The sequence below is a fragment of the Lepidochelys kempii genome, chromosome 10 (genome assembly GCF_965140285.1).
Source record: "Lepidochelys kempii isolate rLepKem1 chromosome 10, rLepKem1.hap1, whole genome shotgun sequence".
Taxonomy (NCBI): Eukaryota; Metazoa; Chordata; order Testudines; family Cheloniidae; genus Lepidochelys; species Lepidochelys kempii.
The window spans coordinates 29326676-29347109 of NC_136389.1; the positions used below are offsets into that span (position 1 = coordinate 29326676).

The 20434-nt window shown below is 39.1% G+C and overlaps 1 protein-coding gene across 11 annotated transcripts in view; it reads right to left on the reverse strand.

The window, feature by feature from the left end:
- RBFOX1 (RNA binding fox-1 homolog 1) overlaps positions 1-20434 on the reverse strand; it is a 2430619-nt gene that overhangs the window by 1940096 nt on the left and 470089 nt on the right. The gene's annotated exons all lie outside the window — the stretch shown is intronic.

Consider the following 20434-nt stretch of genomic DNA (forward strand, 5'->3'; position numbering starts at 1 on the left):
GCAATGCTTCTGGGGAAGCTGGCTCTTCTGGTGGAACTGAGGGACAGAGTAATATGGTTGCACCACACTGGAGGATACATCCAATAATTCTGAAAGGTCCTTATTTTTCTATTGTTATTCATTTACCAAGAAGTGCTCCTGGCACATGTAATCCTATGTCACAACTGGAACTGCTGACATAAGGCCAAATCCTCAGGTGAAGTCCATTGGACTTCAGTTGAAGCTACAGCTATTTACACCAGCAGAGGTCTGGCCCATTATATTTAATGTATCTGATTACTGGGATTCTTTTTTCCCTTCAAACAATGCCATAGGAGCCTCTTTTTGCTTTACTATCCATTGGCAGTCCCTTTTGGAAGAGGGACTTCCCACCTCCATCAGAGACACACTGATCTATACCAGTTGAGGATCCAGCCCCAAGTGTTATTCTCTCTTACTGTGGTTAGCTGTTTGGCTTGCTTCCTTGAAACAATTAAAAAAACCCTCAGTTACAAAAGTACATATTTTGCTTCATCATGTAATGCTCTGCCTTCTGACAACATTATTTTACAGAATATCCTGGTGTAAAATGGCAATGTGATTCACATTCCAAGGACAATGTCTGGACAATAGATACTACCAGGAGTGTCTATAATCCAAATGATCGGGTCTGTTATATTTTAGAGCCATATGACAGTGATCAGTAGTTACTAGTTGAAATGGTTGAGCAATAATTATTTAATTCTTGGACCCCTGAGGAGGGGGCCAACAGTGCACCAGCAATGATAAGGCTTTTAATGCATGCTAATTTGCAAGGCATGATACATTTAATAATCCCTCATCTGAGTAAACTGTAAGGAAGACAGCAGGAGGAATAATTAATTTACATTAATAGCTCTCAGTGTGGCTTACTAGAGTGCCTGAGTCAAAAAAAAATCTGAAGAGCTAGAAATAATAGTTCACACTGCAACAACTATTTGCATTCTGCTCCTCTAAAAACCTATAAATGCATAATTAGATACCAGGCAGTTGGTACATTTAATAGAGAACAAGATGTGCCAACAGCAAACTGTAGTCACACAGCAATTTGCAAAAGAGTAGCAAAAACTGCTTTTCTCAAGTGTTTAGTTTACAATTAGGGAATCGTTTCAGAGCGAATCCTCATTATGCTGCCTGATGGCCACTGATGGATCATTCTCATAAAAAGTGTTTTGAAAAAAAAGAGTGATGGATTCATTGTATCACACTGTAATGGGCATGTAAAATTGTATGGTGTATTGTGAAATAATGAAACGTAATGAACTCTTAACCCCATAAACTTCCAGCTCCTGCTAACATCTCTCTCAAGGTTGCAAGAAATATGAAGAATTCCTCCATGAAAAGATACCCAACATTCACAGGAACCACCCCTTTCCTAACTGTTACATCTCTAACTCCCATCTCTTCGATCCAGTTTCCCCTGCATTAGGCAAAGATGCCTTGTTTTGGGGATAGCTGGCCTAGGGTAGAACCCCAGTATATAGGATCCTTTGGTGGTACAAAGCTAATATAATGGCTCGTATACCATGCCCTCTCTTTGCTGCTGATGTAGGTCTCCTGGCTGGGGTTTCCCTGTGCTCCAGCAACCCTTGGCTAACAACAACAACAAAAAAGTGGTTGGGGCATTGTAGATTTGCTCAAGATTGGGGTGTGCCTGTAAGGGTGACTTAAAACCATCTTTGCACCTCCCCTCCCCAATCTCTTCTGTCTTTAGGACACTTTCTAGTTGTGACCTTTAATGGAATGTGAAGAATAATTCCAATATGTTGAAGTCAAAGAAAATTAAATAAACAAGCCTACTAACCTCTTAAAGGTATGGTTACACCCGCCTTAATAAATCAAGGGAAGCTACTTGTATAAAATACTATATAGGTATATATTTCTTAGAGTAAAGATTATTTTGTTGAGAATCATTTACCTGTACAATACTTGCAGATAAAAGGTTCTATAGAAAATTAATTTATATTGTACCAGTGCTATTCCAGGGTAGGGGGCTAGAGGGCTTTGAAGGATGTACATGCATATATATTTTCTCTCTCTCTCTCACACTCACACACTAATTAGTTAGATGAACATAAAAGAAGTAATGATTATAGAGGTTTCAGTTTTTGGATGACCACTGAAAGGGGCCTGATTTTCAGAGGGCAGGTGCTTAGCACTTTCTGAAATTCAGGCCCCTAATGGTGTTCTACATGGGACACCTATATATTTAGACACCCAAAAGGACCAATCGCATATGGCAGTCTTGAACTGAGATTTTGTTTGGCCACCATAGACACTAAAAGTCAATTTTTATCCGTGATGAAATAACACAAGGAAGAAATTTCAACATTTCTAAAAATCTGCAACTTGTTTATCTGTTGTAGCTAACTGAGCATCTCTGTATTACAACTCTGCAGAAAATCAGTAAAATGAAAGCACAGACTCTACAAAACAAAACTTTGAAAAGTTGCCAAGCATTCTGAAATGGGATCCTTAAAAAGCGCGCAACAAATATATAATATCTGACCAAAGTTGCAAGCAAGCAAACTATTAAGTGCTTACCACAATGTTTTGATGTAGATTTTATACAGTGATTAGTGCGTATGTTTCTGATATAAAATTATTAAAATGCTTCCATAAGAGATGAAAATCACATTTGTGCCAAGATTGTATGTTTTCAGGGAATATACCTGCAAATTCCATGAAAAAGCTGTTTTGCAAATTGAAATAGGTCTCATTTATTCACAAGTCATACACATAATAATGACTTAATGAAAATCAGCCTACATGTTTGCACATAGGAGTATAATGAGAAAGTACATCACAGTAACTTTCTCTTCTCTGTATCTCCTACACACACGTAGATTATTTAATTCATTGTATTTATGGAAGGAACTTGATTAAAACCAAAACCTATTTAACAAATTTAATAAGATTTCTGAAAATTTTCCCTAGAGAAACTTTGAGAAATATTTTAAAGTTTTTTTTATTGAAAAACTTTGTTTTTCCTGTGGAAATTTTTGCATTATCCAAAATTTTAAAAAATAAATCTTTCAAATTGACATTTAAAAACAAAATAAAAATATCCACTTTGTTTTAACATAAAATGTCATTGCATTTTAGGTTGTATGTATGCTTGTTTTTGTTGCAAAAACTAAACAAGACCAAAATAAAAAAAACCACAACATGATTTGACAGTTTGAGTTGAAAAAAAAATGGCAAGTTTCACAAATCCCTGTGGCAAAACCAACATTTTTCATTGGAGCTTACATTTTCACATTAAAATGCTGGTTTTGGTTAAACCATATTTATCAGCAGGAAATGCTCCAATGAAGAATATCTAACAGTTCTACTTAACATTTATTAGCTCCTAATTGTAGGCCACATTGTACCACTACTGTTCATACTTAATAGCACCTTACCCTACACATAGTCCCATCAGTAGGATCTCACTGATATCACTAGTACTGTTTGTGAAGCAAGGTACTAGTCAATGTGATTAAGAATGAATGAACCTTAAAATACGCGAGATCAATTTGGGTCATACGGTTTGGGGCAGTTTGGGCAGATTTTCCCTAATTTAATTCTTCTAGATAGTAAAGATATGTTTTATTTTCTCCTTACAAGCATGCAATGAATTATATGAAATCACTGTAGTGAGTTTATTTTCAGATTGTGAATCCCTCTAAAATTAGTAGTTACACAGGTTATCTCTGGCTGGATTCTGTCTCTCTTACTCAAAGTCAGTAGTACCTTACACCACAAACAGGGCCACTGATGTCAATGGGATTCCTTATGGAATAAGGCATTACTCAATAGATATGTTTGCACTAGAGAGTATGGCTCCTCTCAGGGTATACCTTGTTCTGCTCAGTCAAGGTAAAAGTCATTACAATGCATCCACAGTCGGAAACAAATCATACCTGGGAGTCAAGGTCAGTTAACATGCCCTGTCCTAATTGTGACCCTTTTTTTCTACTGAAGACAAGTCCAGTGGGAGTAAGGACATTACAATCTAGACCAGAGGGATCTTCTTCGATTCTCGTCCATCAGCTCCCCAGTGACAAGGGGCCAAATGAAATCTCTCTATCACTTTATATCTTGTATCAGCTCCACAGCTTTGTTTATCTTTCAACTATTTTGTTCTATGGCATTCTTCACCCTGTTTATCCAATGCGTCCTTTGTCGTCTTCTATTTCTAGTTCCTTGCACTCTGGTATGTATTGCTATGCATGGTATCCTTTCAGCATCCATTTCTGACATATGTCCAAACCACTGAAGTCATTGTTCTTAAAGCTTCTGTAACAAAGGTTATTCCTTGCCTTAGCTGTTTTCTTATATCTTCATTTTTTATTATCTGTAGTCCAGAAATTCTCAGTCTTCCCCTCAGCCAGTTCATTTCTGCAGTCAAAAGTTTCATTCATAAGCTTTCCTCATATTCCAGCATTCCAACCTGCACAGCAGTACTGTGACAGTTGTCTCACATATGCTGATTTTTTGTTTTATTTAAATGTTTTTAGCCTAACAGACCTTGCAGATTTTTCCAAATACTTCAGTGGCTCATCCAGTTCTTTTTGTGTCATCTTCACAATTCTCATTCTTTGATACTAGTCCTCCAAGGGACACAATTTTTTCAACTTATTCTAGTTCTTTGTCTCAGAGTCTGATGTTTACCCCTCTCTCTCGTCTTCCAATTGCCATAATTTTTGTCCTCTCCATGCTGATCTTCAATCAGAATTTTTGGCTTTCCTGGTCTACCTTATCAATTATTTTCTGTAAATCCTCCTTGGTCAATGCTGTGAGGTCAATATGATCTGTAAATCTAAGGTTATGCACTGTCCTAACACATAACATGACTTCTATTTCATCTCAGTGCAACAGCTATTACTGCTTCCAGTATCAAGTTGAACAAATCTGGTGACTGGATGCATTGTTGTCACACTCCTATAGTCATCTTGAATCATTCCATCAGCTTCTTGTTTACTCTCATCGTACTTATCACCTTTTATCTATCAGCTTGATCATACTGAGGGGAATGCCATATCTAATCTTATAAATGGCAATGAGCCTTGATGCCAAATGCTATCAAAAGCCTGTTTGAAGTCTATAAAGTTGTTAACAGGTTTGATTGTGTTCTATGTGCTTCTCAGATATCTGTTTTATCACAAATAACTGATCTGTTTTTGCAAAAAGAAAAGGAGTACTTGTGGCACCTTAGAGACTAACCAATTTATTTGAGCATGAGCTTTCGTGAGCTACAGCTCACTTCTCGGATGCATACCGTGGAAACTGCAGAAGACATTATATACGCATAGAGACCATGAAACAATACCTCCTCCCACCCCACTGTCCTGCTGGTAATAGCTATTACCAGCAGGACAGTGGGGTGGGGCTGACAATCACTATCAGAGAATAGGTATTCTATTCCAGCACAGCAAAATTTTACAGCCAAGTTTTGTTTATTTCTAAACCTTGGGTGTAAAGTTAGTTAAAACAGAGAGGTTAGAATGACAAAATCCACAGCTAGACACAAGCTGGAATTAGCCAGATTTCAGGCTGCGGAAAGACAAAGGGAACATGAAAGACAGATAGAACTCATGAGGCTGAAGGAGGAGGAGAAGGAACAAGAAAGAGAGGCAGCGAGAGAGGCAGCACAACACCAAGCGGCTGCTCACAGGAGAGCTATGGAAGCAAGGGACAAAGAACTGGAGGAGAAGGAAAAAGAGAGGAAGTATTTGGAGGAGATGGAGAAGATAAAGGCTCAGCAGAATATCCCAACAAACCCTAGTAATCCTTCTCCAAGTACCACTTCCCATCCCAGAAAGTTCCCCACCTACAAGGCAGGCGATGATACTGAGGCCTTCCTAGAAAACTTCGAAAGGGCCTGCCTTGGGTACAACATCTCTACTGACCAATACATGGTAGAGCTGAGGCCGCAGCTCAGTGGACCCTTACCTGAGGCGGCAGCTGAAATGCCTAAAGAACACATGAACAAGTATGAACTGTTTAAATCCAAGGCGAGAGTCAGAATGGGGATAACACCCGAGCAGTCTCGTCGGAGGTTCAGAGCCCTAAGGTGGAAACCAGACATGTCATTTACCCGACATGCCTACCACATTGTGAAACATTGGGATGCCTGGATATCAGGAGCAAGTGTTGAATCTCCAGAAAATTTGCCCTTCCTAATGCAAATGGAACAATTCTTAGAGGGTGTTCCTGAGGAAATAGAAAGATACATCCTAGATGGGAAGCCCAAAACTGTAATCGAGGAAGGAGAGATTGGAGCCAGATGGGTGGAGGAGGCAGAGAAGAAGAAAACTGGTCGCAGTTGGAGCGGAGACCAGAAGGGATAACCCCAGACCACACCCTATTACCGGGGGCCGCCCAAGGCCCCACCTACCTCCCAAAGAACCCTCCAGACCCCTTATCGTCCCACCACCCCATTCTCCAGCAACCCACCTTGCCCCAGTGACCCATCAGCTGGACGATCTTTTAAATGTAACGAGCTGGGGCATGTAAAGGCCAACTGCCCCAAGAACCCCAACAGATTATAGTTCATTGCACCGGAATCACACCAGAGGTCCGCAGGCCCAGATACCTCCCAGATACCCTTGGAGCGGAGGGAAAGTGAGTGTGGGCGGGAAGAAGGTCACCGCGTGAAGGGACACCGGAGCACAAGTGTCAGCTATCCATGCTTCCTTAGTGGACACCAACTTAATCAACCCAGAGATCCAAGTGACAATTCAACCCTTCAAGTCCAACTCTTTCAATTTGCCTACAGCCAAGTTGCCTGTCCAGTACAAGAGCTGGTCAGAAACGTGGACTTTTGCAGTCTATGATGATTATCCCATCCCCATGCTGTTGGGGGAAGACTTGGCCAATCATGTGAAGCAGGCCAAGAGGGTGGGAACGGTCACCCGCAGCCAGGCTAAACAAGCCGTGAGGCCTAGCTCTGTTCCGGAAACTTCTATCAGGACCCGGTCAGAGGTGATGGACCCGGACCCCAGGCCAATGTCTGCAACAGCAGTAGTGGATCCAGTCCCAGAGACCCAGACGGAACCAGTCCCAGAACCGGAACCAGCCGAACAACCAACACCAGACCCCGTGTCAGCACTGAATCCAGTACTTGCAACCTCAACACCAGAGGACCCCACCGAACCTGAACTGGCAGCAGCCGATAACCCTACACAAGAGGCTCAGCCGGAGCCTGAATCCCAACATAGTGCACCAGCGGACAGCGGTTCACAGTCAACAGAAACAGCTCCATCCCCTATATCGCTTCCAGAGGGACCAAGCCTAGGTCCACAATCCCATGAGGAACTGATGTCTCCAACATCAAGGGAACAGTTCCAGACCGAACAGGAAGCAGATGAAAGCCTCCAGAGAGCTTGGACAGTGGCACGGAGCAACCCACTGCCTCTCAGCTCTTCTAATCGATCCAGGTTTGTTGTAGAAAGAGGACTTTTATACAAGGAAACTTTCCGAAAAAGACACCCAGAGGAAAGCAGTACATACTGACTTTCATGGATTTTGCCACCCGATGGCTGGAAGCAGTAGCTCTAAGCAACACCAGGGCTAAAAGTGTGTGCCAGGCACTAGCAGACATTTTTGCCAGGGTAGGTTGGCCCTCCGACATCCTCACAAATGCAGGGACTAATTTCCTGGCAGGAACTATGGAAAACCTTTGGGAAGCTCATGGGGTAAATCACTTGGTTGCCACTCCTTATCACCATCAAACAAATGACATGGTGGCATAGTGGTGGGATTAATCTGAAATCATTTTGAGATCAATTTGAGATTTTTTGAACTAGAAATACAGATTTTAAAAAGGATTTTTTTTTTCCTTTGGAGCTGCTGGAAAAGCAGCTTGTTTTCTCTCTGCTTTGGAGCCAGAGCTGAGACAAAAGGGGATTATCTTTGTGAATTGCAGGTTTTCTTTGCCTGGAGGCAGGGTACTTAACTCCTGCAGGGAAATTCACAGTCTTCCAACCCAGAGTTTTTTTTTTTCCCCTAAAAGTAAATAGGGAGAGGGGTGTTCTACCCATTTGCCTGGAGACAAAAGTGGCAGGGTTTTTTTTTAGGATTTTGATTTTTTTGTTTTACAAGGAGCACAGGTTTGAAAAGGAGAATTTTTTTTTTCCTTTGGGCTGCTGGTAAGCAGGTTTCCAAGTAGTTGGAGGTTTTTTGCTTTGATTTGGGCCCAGAGCAGAGACAAGGGAATTGTCTTTTTATAATGTCTTCTGCAGTTTCCACAGTATGCACCCGATGAAGTGAGCTGTAGCTCACGAAAGCTCATGCTCAAATAAATTGGTTAGTCTCTAAGGTGCCACAAGTACTCCTTTTCTTTTTGCGAAGACAGACTAACTCGGCTGTTACTCTGATCTGTTTTTCTTCATTCTGGTGGAAGTCCAGCCTGTTCCTCTGCGAGCACTGCTTCCACATAGCTCTTCATTCCCTTCTGCAATGTCTTGGTGAATAGTTTTCCTAGCATGCTCAATAAGCTGATTCCTCTGTAGTTCTTGCAGTCACTTATCTCTTTTGTACATTGGTACTATTAGCACTTTGTCTTGTTGCACTTAGTACTTGCTTGTAAATCTTATCAAATAGCTTGTGCATGGGCTTTACCATGTATTACTTGCCAGCTTGCAGCAGCCCTGCAGTTATGGTGTCACTTCCTGGTGCCTGTCTTTTTCAAATTTTCTATCAAGATCTTTATTTCTAGGAATTCCAGCACCTGCTTTCCCTCATTTGTGCTGGAAAGCTTCTCCAGGACCACTTCAACTACAATCTTCTGAACATTGTACAACTCTTCAAAATATTCTTTCCATCACTCACTATTTTTTTGTCCTCAATTATTTGTCTGTGCTTGTTCTTCACTGCAGACCTCTTCACAATTCAAGTGTCCCACTCAGTTTTCTTATCCTGTGATACAAACCCGGTGTGGCATTACTCTTTGCTTATTCATGTTATTCACTTACCCAGTTGTTTCTCTCTCTCTCTCTCTGTTTTCAGTTTTATCTCTCTGGTCAGTCTATCGTACTCAGCTTTTGGACTTTCATCCTCCTTTTTATTTCTTCAGTTTCCTGCATTTGTCACTCTGCTGCAACAGTTCATCTGTTATGCACCTGAGTTTCTTTAGTTTTGGCCTTGTAGACCAAAAGTTATTCAGCTGATCTTGTATTCCCAGTTTTACACTGTTTCATGTCTCTTCAGCATTGATTTCTTCTTTCATCTGAGACATGTTTTTTTTTCCACATAGCTTCTTTGTATTCTCTTTCCTGATATCTGGCTCTTTCAATTTTTGTCCACTTCATACATCTTAGTTCTTGGCAGTTTTTCAATTCCTCTCAGCCTCAACAGGCTTCATCAATACTAATTATCTTGATTTAAAATTTTATATACACATACACACGCACAACCCCCCACCATATTTAGATGATAGTTTGGATATATTACAATAATGCTCATTCTGCACCCTTTCTTCTGTGCCATTGTATTTTAGTACATGATGTATCCTGATTTTGAAGGTGTGACTTCTAGCAAGCATGTTCAAGGGACAACAAACAAAACTTAATAATGATCTCAAGAGAACACAAATAAAATCCTTATGGGTATAGAGGCTCCAGTTCAATCATGATTTCTAATCTTTTCTTAAACTATTTTTCCCCCTCTATATGCTTTTTTTCAGGGTTTGATTTCATTACCTGCCAGTCACCTCTTTGTCTTCAGGACACTTCCCACTTGATATGACCTTTCTCAAAATGGAAAAAAATAATTCTCATATATTAACATTCTGTCTCTAAAGATATAGGAAAGATCTCATTATCTGTTCCATAGCAGCTCATAAGCTCTAATTACTCATGCAATGACATGAGTGAAGATTTAGAAACATGGGAGATCATGTCACAAGCCTCATGTTCATTAAGTTTGATTTCATTGTGGAATTTATTGAATTTTGTTTTTAATTTTTATTTTCACTAACCAGCTAGGACTTAAGTTGGCTCTTATGGAAAGGGAGCATTAGGCTACATGAAGTGAAATTATTACATGCATCCAGTAAGTTACTAAGAACCGCAATGTATGGATTCATTCAGAATGAGTTAAATGCATGAGAAATATACGAGAACTGCGATGAAGTTTTTATACCATGGCTCACAATCTAAAGTTTAATCCCTATGGAAATTGCTTTGTCTTTGAACTCTATATTTATAATAGGTATCCATCTCTCTATCCATACATTTATTTTAGTCCCTTCTAATATGCCCATCACAAGAATAAGCATGATGCATTGATGTAGACACTACACATATGTAGCGTACCCCATATATTTTACACAGACTCTCAAGATGAGTAGAAACTTTCTTCTAAATCTCTCTCTCTCCTTGTCAAAAGTGAATGCACCAGAACGTTTGTGAAAGGTGCCAGAGTGCTTAAGGAAAAAAAACTTCCCCTAAGGTCAGGTTATTAGGTAACTGTGCATTATGAGGTTTCTTGCAAACCTTTCTACAAAGCACCGGCCCTGGAGACTTTAATCCAAGAAGTGGTACAGAATGGATGTGGTAATACAATGTTCTCTCCTTGTGCCATGCTTATCTCTCTGAATCTTGGCCTAGAAGAAGAATGTCTAGCCAATCAGAGGATTGTTCAGTCTCCATATGAAATATTCATTCCTTGTCCTCTCTGCAAGACTGTAAGCTTTCGGGGCAGGGACCATCCTTTTGGTATGTGCTTGTTCTGTGTTTGTACAGCATCTAGCATAATGGGGTCCCGGTCCACAACTGCTGCTCCTAGGCACTACCATAATATAAATTATAAATATAAGCAACTAACCCAAAGGATACCAAATAGTCACTATCGTAGTGGTGTTTTCTTTTATATTGGATATTTATCCACTAGAAGCTGAATTGTGAGCATAAAGTTCTTTCCTATAGGCCACCAAGCAGTATTTTTCCTTTTAGTCCTCCAAAAAAGGAAATGAGAAAAAAAAAATCAATAAACCACTATAAACATGGGTGCCACTTTCGCTTCTTAAACAGAATTTTTTATTTGTACTTCTTCTCTGTTCTTTTTCTCTCAAGACTCAAAGTACATAGTCTCTTCATCTTTAATCTCTCTTTATACCTCACTGTGGTAAAAAATCCAGAGGAAACAAACAAAAAAAACACACAGAAGTTTTCTGGTGAGTGGAAATTACCTTTAGAACTGTAATTCTCCTTCCTGCGTGGTGCAATAGGCAGAAGTAGTCAGCTGCATGTGAAGTATGAAACTTTTTACAAAACTTTATCTTTAAGATATAACAAGGATATAAAAATTGAATAAAACCCCACAAAATCCAAGAGTTAGTTTTATTTTCAAGATACTCAATGTATCAACATGTCTTATTATGCACAAGAGAACTGCATCCTATGGTACTGAATATGGTTTAATGAAGAGAGGCATCTATTTTACTTATTTTTTAATTTACAAAATGTGCTAGTCAGAAAACTAAGCACATACATGATGTTTTTTTAAAAGTAATTTTAGTACAGCAATAGTTTCAGTATGGTTATGGTAATAAAAAGAGTGAATTATAGAAGGTTGCAGGAAGCAGTGGACAGGAGAAAAGGTTGTTACTATGCTATAGTGATACTGTTATAGCTGTAAACCATAGTAATTCAGTACATAATAGAATATTACTATTAATAAATAGCGCTAGTAAAAATGGGATTGTTGTCACAAAACTATTCCAGGAAAATATGACTATTTTGGCAAAAGTCAGTCAATCAATAAGGCTGAGGGCTGTTCTAAAAATAAATACTCATAATACAACATCAAATGTTGTTAAACAGTTCTACTTATTCAGGCTTATAGCAGCATCACTGGATTATTCAAATCATATGGAGGAAGTTATTTTGTGAAATTTTAAACTTCAAATTAAATTTCTAAAACATTAATTGTGTCGAATTGAGACTGCCCAGGAGAACTGATCACAGTGTACACTATAGACAATGTTAGAAGGTTGAGGTGAAATAATTTTAGTGCTTCAGTTAGGTTCCTAATGGATAAAAGGTCAGCATCATAAAATGAGCAACGCATTTTATTGTATGCAGTGTAGTTGTACCATTTCAGTCCCAGGATATTACAGAGACAAGGTTGGTGAGGTAATATTTTTATTGGACCAACTTCTGTTGGTGAGAGACACAAGCTTTCAAGCTTTCCGAAACCTGAAGAAGATCTCTGTGTGGCTCAAACGCTTGTCTCTCTCACCAACAGAAGTTGGTCCAATAAAAGATATTACCTCACCCACCTTGTCTCTCTAACACATTTTATTGGTGATCTCACATTGTGGGTATGCATATTTTGCCCAGATCCTCAGCTGGTGTAAATAAGAGCAGCTCCATTAGCTTCAATGGACTTTTTTTCCATTTAAAGTAACTGATAATTCAGCCATATCTTTAAAACTACTCTCTCCAGACAGGACTTGAGGCAGATTTCTGGGGCAGTGTGTCCAAAAATAGAGGTGATTGGAACATTCATGTAACCCAGATATGTTGTTGTGTTGAAGCAGAAAAGTTAGGAGTGATGAAGTGTGTTCTGGGATGAAAAATTCTCTAGTGGAGATAGCCCTGGGGCCACATGGGGTGTACTTATCCTATGGGTGGTGGGCAATGTTGTGCTGTCAGTTTTGTATCTTTCACGATGGCTTTATTCCTGCACCATTCGAGTCAATGGGAGCATGTTCGTGCCCTATTTTTTCTTTTAAGATATAAGCAGAGATAATAGCTAGAGAGCAGGACGAGGGGTGGAGATTGGACAGGGAGAGAGCCAATGGGGAGAATATGACAGATCATACAGGAAGGTAGGGGAAGCAGAAGAGGACACTCTAGGGAGTAAGAGATGCAAAATACTTCGGAGTGGATATATGGGTATTCCAGGGAGAGGGGCTGAGCCCAATATGGCATGAGACTGCAGCTTTTATTTTTTTTAAAAGAAGTTTTATCGCATTTAGAGTCATACTGGTTTCAAGTTGTAAAAGGTTTTATGGAACATCTGTATCCAAGTGGAAAAGCCCTGTGGCCTAAATGTAACACTTTTACTGATTCTCCAATACTCATACTAAAAGAGGAGTTTAGAGGTACTAGGCTGGATGCTCAGATGGTGTAAATGGACAGAGATCCACTGAAGTAAAAGGATTTGCAGCAGCTGAGGATCTGACTCTGAAAAGTTTCCCCTGAGCCAGATTATGTTGAGCCCTACACAGTTGGTGAACAGTCTCTGACAGGAACAGTCCCAATGATTACTCTTCTGAGTAACTGCTTACCAGAGTGATAAGGGGTTCAAAGTCCAGCTCATAGTTTGCAGAGGGAAGTTAATATAATGTAACATTTGTTCTTTTGCAAGATGACCATATTTATATCCAAAAATCCATTCTTTGGTTTACAACTCATGCTTTGATTCATAGATTTTAAGGCCAAAAAGGCCCTTTATGATCATCTAGTTTGGCCTTCTGCATAACACAAGCCAGAGAATCTCACCCAATAATTTCTGCATCAAGCCCATAACTTCTGATTGAGCTATAACATGTCTTTTAAAAAGATACCCAGTGTTTGTACTGAAGACTTGAAGTGATGAAGAATCCACCACATCCCTAAGTAAGATGACTGTGCCTCTTAAACATGTGCCTCTTATTTCTAACTTTGCCAAGGTACAGCTTCCAACTTCTGGATCTTGTTATGCTTTTTCCTGCTAGATTAAAAGTCATCTAGTAGAAGAAATCTCCTCCCCATGTAAATACTAGTAGACCCATGATCACATCACCTTTTACTCTTTCCTTGGATAGTAAACTAAATAGATTGAGCTTTTTTAATCTCTCATTATGAGGCAAGTGATTCCAGACCTCAGCTTATTCCTGTGGTTCTTTTGTGAACCTTTCCAATTTGCCAATATCCTTTTTGCAGTGTGGAAAACAGAACTGGACACAGTACTCCAGTTATGGTCCGATAATGGTGTATACAAAGGAAAATGGGCTGACCTGTAACTTTTTTTCTTCTTGAAAATGTTACATTACTACATATTGCTGCAGTTTTTTTATGAAGAGGAATATTGGTTTATGATAAGAATGAACACTAAAGGAACATGATTTAAATACATTGTGGTGAGGGTGGGGGAAAACAGGGGAAAATATCTTAAAATGAAGACTTGAAAAAAACAGAATTCATTTTACAGTATATCCAAAGTATAGAACAGCACCAGATGCCAGGCCATATTGACATTTTACAGATGGAATAATTGAGTATGATGAGATTCTGCATAAGAAAAAAATTATAATTCCATAATCCATTACAGTTGAGAGGTTATAATTACTTTGTACTGCTCACCTAGACATTAAATGCAGAGCTGAGGAGATGAGCTAATTTTGCAAGAAAAGATTGAACAAAAGAATTTCAATGCATCCAAATCACTGGTTTTTGTTTTTGTTTAAACCCACAGATTGCTAAAAACCTACCCTGACTACAAACAAAAAACCTTAGTATTTGGTTGAAAGTGACTGTGTATTCTCATTTGAATGGAACAGCCCATTACTCCATTTTTTCTGGAAGCCTCCAGAGATAACCTCCCTCCCCATATGACACAGAAAGTTGACCTCATCTAAGGCACTCAACTAAGGCACCATGATTGAATCTGATTGGTCTGGAGGCAAAGGTCTCAATGAGGGGTCACAGCTCACTGAATTTGCTACCTGCCTCAGTGTGCTGGAACCCGGAATTGCTGACCTTCAGGTCATGCTACAAAACTTATTTGTTCTCTGAAGCTTTCCCTGAAGGGGATGGATAAATTGCTGAGACAGAAATGAGAGTCTTCAGGTGATTTGTGGGATTTGGGGAAATCATTCCTGGTTTATTTGGATGTAATTATGGGATATGATAATATTGGTAAAGGCTCACAGAGCCTGGGACTGTACTAATTACCCAAAGTGGGAAAACATGGGCTACACTTTTGGGCTGGAATTACAAGTCTGGTAGTTATCAGGAAAAAGAAGATTTTCACTTTTCTACGTGCATGGCCACATTACACTCGAAGTACAGTAGAAAACATTCAGTTTTCAAGAGAACCTAGGGTCAAATGGCTTTGGCTAAATATTTGTTTCTGGAAAAACTTGTATGTCAATCTTATGCACGGTACTGGAAGTCAGTTATTGGACTCCTAAAAAGTGGATGGGTAAAATAGAAAAAACTACAATAGCTAAAAATAAACAAAATCCTATTTTGTTAATCTGTAAACCAATGTGTAAAAGGGCAGCTTCCTCCAGAGAGTCTTCTTATGGCCTGAACTCACTTTGCAGGTCCCCTGCCATCAATCTTCCCCCTCTTTGAGGCTCCCCAGTGAAACTCACAATAGATCAGTCTTGCAGTTCCTTCTGGCAGGGGTTTATTTATTTTCCAAAACAGCAAACAACAAGATTAGGCAATTACCCTGTTGGCCTTCGTCTCTGCCTTCAGGATATTGCTTCCAAAGTTTCTGCCAGTCCAGTTCCTTTCTCTGAAATTCCTTCAAATCTCTTCCTGCTCCCTCCACTTCTATTTCCTATTATTATTTATTGGGAATCAGCTGATCTCTGTTCAAGTGTGCCTCCTTTGTAATTAGAGTTGGCTGCCTCAGGCCTCTAGCCTTTGGAGGACAAGCCATCTTGTTACACAGTGACACCTGGATTTCTGAGATGATTAAACTTGAAATTAGACTATCCCATGTAATCCATTTTAGTAGCTCAGACACTATTTCAATCAAGCTGTACTGAACAGAAACCTATATAAACCTATATGTTTGTTCAAATACTGACAACTTTACACGCAGAATCCAGTTCAATGGCAGAACAATTGATATGGAGAAAACACCACTTCAGGGTTTTTAGGCCTGACCCAAAGCCCATTGAAGGCAATCTTTAATGTCAATAGCCTTTGGATTGGGCCCATACAGAGAGAGAAAATAAAAAAATCAAAATATAGATCAAATAATCATGTAACCTCCAGAAAGAGGTCACCCATACTCATTATTTAGGCTACAAATGAGGGGTATGAATACACCAAAAGAAATAACGTATGCCAAGATTCCTAAAGGTATTTAGGCTCCTAGAGTCCTTTGAATCTATGCCTTAAAGCCAGTATTTGTCAGGGGGCAGATTTTCTGCTAATATCCCATGCTCAACATAAATTACAAGAGCAATTATTGCCCTTGAATATCAATAACGGCAAACATTTTTTTCCAGATTTTTTCCCCATGCATATAACAAATTACTGTAAATGCTTTTCGTTTTAGTTCTCAATTTTTTCCCTTAAACAAAGAACGTTAGGTTTTTATATTACTGTATTTTTCAATAGAAATATATAATTTCACCATAGAAACCAGTTTCTACATAAAATGAATGGCAAAATTATCACCCAGAACTAAATCACAGTTTTGCTGATGGGCAGAAATTATATCTTTTTCATTATTAAAATTTATATTTGCTGATAGAAATAGCAGAATTTCACCACAGATCATAGGGCCCATTTATTTGCCAATTTACAGCAGAAGACAATTTGGGCCTATGATTGCTAATATTGTATTTGAAAATACATTTTGGTTTCACTTGTGAATTTCTTTTTAAGGAAATAATATGCAGTTTTTCAGATCACCAAAACAGGCACTATTATTGACAGAATCACTGGTGAGGCTAAGGAGTGAATTGGTCTACAAGATTAACTTCTCTCTCTTTGTTCAAGGTGATCCCACATTTCCCCTAGAGTCATATTGATCATCTGCTTGCCCCTTTTATTGTCAGACTTAGTATCATGTTCACAAAGCTTCCAGGAAGCAGGTTGGCAACAGACATCTTAGCTATAATGAATAGGAAAATGCCAAGAGCCCACCTTCTCTGTGTTAGTGCTATGTGATTACTGGGCTACATCATACGTCTACAAATAGAGGATTATACAAAATCCATGTTATTTCATTTCCACCAAAGGGAATTCTACTCTCAGAAGAAACTGAATGTATTGTCATCAGCTGAGTTTACTGAAATGCAGTTAAAAAAGTAAAAAGGTAAAAAGAGCTCAAAAGAGCAGATATAATCATAAATCTCAAGGCAGATAAACCCTGTGAAAACTCTAGGATAACTTCTGGAGCCATTCCATTTTCTGTTTCATAATACTGCAAATCAAACTAAAAGGTTGGATATTCAAGTTCAAATTCCATGTTTTTGTTTAGACAGCTATTCCTCCCCACCACGTTTTCTCTTTTCTCATTATTTGACTTAAATGGTTCGTCCAACTGGGATGAAGACAGCTGTGTTTTGAGTGGTTCCACTTGCCTTCAATTTATAGCACTGTCCTTATGCTCAATCCACTACTGTATTAGTAGTTCCACTGCAAATACTGTGAAAGCTGCATGGCACCACTCCTCATTTTATCCATTTACATTGGTGCAGCTGTGTCGCTTAAGAGTGTGAAAAATCCACACCCCTGAGCAACACAGTTATGCTGACCTAACCCGTGATGTAGACAGTGCTATGTTGATGGGAGGGCTTCTCTCGTAGACATAGCTATCGCCTCTCACAGAGGTGGATTAACTATGCTGATGGGAGAAGCTCTCCTGTCAGCATCGTAACATCTTCACTGACTCACGACTGCAGCACAGCTGCACCGACGCAGCTGTGCCACTGCAGTGTTTTAAGTGTAGACCTCCTCTTGTTCTCTTTTTTTCTATCCATTCTTCTGTAATATAATTGGCTTTGTGCATGCATGCATTTTACACATATGCACGCTCACACTATTTGTATAGGTAGGAATCTCAGTGCAGTAATTGCTTTCTAGTATAAATCCTGGACTGACTGGCCTTATTCCTGTCTATCTTGCAAATAGGATTACTGCGCTTTCCTATTTTCCCTAGTTGGATGGGAAAAATAATTTTCTGAAGGAAACAATATTTTAACAATGAGCTGCATTGTTAAAGTAGCACCGACTTAGAACTAGCAAAGGGGCTTTCTGCATGCATGTGTGTGCGCGTGTATATGTATCTCCACGCATACATATATCCATCTTTGATAGTACACCAAAAGGTTAAAAATTACAAATTCTCTAAAAAGATTACCCACCTACGTTAGTAACTAACACTTAGATTACAAACCAAAAGGAGTATTTCACCATTTCCAATACTTATCGAGAGTTTTTGCATTTCACTCAGTCTGGAGAATGAAAAAAGACTAATCAGTGTCACTTTCTGGGACAAAATCAGATGTGCGTCACTTTAGAGAGAATCTAAAGAAAGCCTTAGTCTAATAAAACCATCAATGCTTATGTTACACCAGCTTGGACTCCTCCTATACTCTCACCAGCTGAATTACGTGTAACTTACACAGCAACTCTAAATTTGGCCAATTTACTCTGAGTGAGTGAAAGGAATGAGTCTACTTGAGCCCAAAGAACTAACTTCCATCATCTTCTCCATTATCTCTGAATCTAGCCCTCTGTTTCTCATGCACTAGAATAATGTTGCAATATTTAAATGAAAGGAGAAAAGCATTTTCATTTAAAAAGAATTGAAACATTTCTATTAATAGCAGATTTAAAAAACAAAAAACCTACATTTGGGGCCTAAACTATCTAGCCATGAGTCTTTAAATCTTTCATGAATATATTCTGTGATCGAACTGTTTCACACAGTATCCTGTGTAACTAGAAGAATCAACATTGCTCATAACATCACTCAGACTGAATCACAAAATGCTAACACCCATTGAAACATGACATTTGTGTTGACTTTTATGTTTTAATACTGAAATAAGATTAAACATTTTTGTGAAGTGGCACTAGAAATCTCTTCCAAAAACAAAGGGAAGCAAAGGGAATTGGACTCAAGGAATTTGCCCATATATTTTTGGGGAAGGATGGAAGGGTGACAGAATAGCAAAAATTTCTACTGATCTGTTTCTATATTAAAATTCACATCCACTGCAGGATGTGGGGTCCCCCCTCCCTTCCCACCATTTAAGTCTCACAATTCCATTCCAATGAGAGATTTCTCCATTTCCAGCTTTCCTTTTCTGGTACTTCTAATGAATTCATGAAGCTCCATGAAGAAACTAGATGGTACAGTATACTCTAACCACAATTTCTTGCTTTCAGTTTTATTTTTGATGATGAATTACTTTGCTTGAGTGTCAATATGAACATTTGCCTTGGTTTGTTTGAAGAAGGTATTTGAACTTTTGTATTCAAACATTTGTCCAAGTGTTTTTTTAATACAAAGGTTTTTTTTTAATCATTTGACATTTCATAGGCAAATATATAATAAAAGCCTTTTAAAACAAAAGAGTGAAAATACTCTTAAGCAATTCAAGTTATCACCTCTATTCTGGTATTAAACTATCCAATTTCTGAACCGCTTAAGATCAGTAAAATGTAACACCTGATTAATTATTACAACAAAAAAACTCCAGCAAGATTTGCTTCTAGCCAAATCCATGACAGTACTTCAGTCATATCAGAGTCAGCATTTAAGCCCTGGATCATGCAACCTCTTCTGTATGGGGAGAAACCTATTTCATTGTGGTGCCCTCTTGAATTAATGTGGTTTCTTCATGGGTATAAGGATCTGCCCATATTGAGAAGCTTCCAGGATCAGGGCTTAAGTGAGGCTTCTTGTTGGAAAGAAGCGTTATCCTGCTGCAGGGTAGGAATATATGGAGTTTGCATTATAGAACCATTTGCATTATAGAATGGTTCTCTTCTGTCATCCCAGGAGTGGCGGCCACACAACACCTGAAGCAGTGTTTTTACCCTATCACAGATATTTTCACCTTTCTCTTCAGGTATTGGCCTCCACCAGAGTCATTGCACATTGTCTACATGCAGTCATTTCACTTATTTCATTAGAAAACGCAAGGTTGCACTGGTCTAGTTCAAGTTGTGCAGCTTTGTGTGGATACCTCACACTGGTTTACATGTGGCTTACAGCACTCTACCTTGCCCTGTTAAATGCATTCAAGTGTGGACATAATTGAGGAGACTGGTCTCTGTAATATACAGCCAATCTCTTCTTGGCTATGTGTCTCAGATGCAGCTGAATTAGGTGGTTTCTGGATAAATGATTGGAGGAGATGAGTAAACTGACCCAGACGACAAGCAGGATCTAGGGCTGAGGGAGGATAGAATTAACGGGAGACAGAAAAGCAGGAGACAAAATTCAAATCTCACTGCTGTCATACACAATCTTCCACAAACCCATCTGAAACTTGTCAGCTTTCCTCAGCTGTCAAACTCATATTTCTGGTTCCAGTGATTACACTATGTGACATCTCTATTGCATGTTGTGATATATCTCACCCCTTCAAGACACATGGCCCATTTAGCATTTTTAGGGCCTGCTCCTGCTCCATTTCAAGTGGATGGGAGTTTTGCTATTGACATCAATAGAAGCA